Below are 258 nucleotides of genomic sequence, written 5' to 3'. Positions count from 1 at the left end.
TCACATACATCACTTGGGGACATGAATGTGCAATGTGACAGGCCCATCACTACCAATAATTCATCTAATTTACTATGGCAAGGCAGATACTTGGTTGTGTCTGAAAGCCAACAGGTCAGTGGCTTCATCTCGCAGCTCATGCTGTTCCCAGCAGTGCTGCGTTCCTACTAATAATTTAATATTGTATTTGAAGTTCAGTTCCTAGCAGTTTACCTCTTCTTTCTCATTTTCTTTTGCTTCTACTTAAAAATATAATGG

Source organism: Charadrius vociferus, unplaced genomic scaffold, assembly GCF_000708025.1.
Source record: "Charadrius vociferus isolate BGI_N301 unplaced genomic scaffold, ASM70802v2 scaffold346, whole genome shotgun sequence".
Classification (NCBI taxonomy): Eukaryota; Metazoa; Chordata; class Aves; order Charadriiformes; family Charadriidae; genus Charadrius; species Charadrius vociferus.
The sequence above is the reverse complement of the archived record's forward strand: the minus strand, read 5'-3'. Positions refer to the sequence as shown.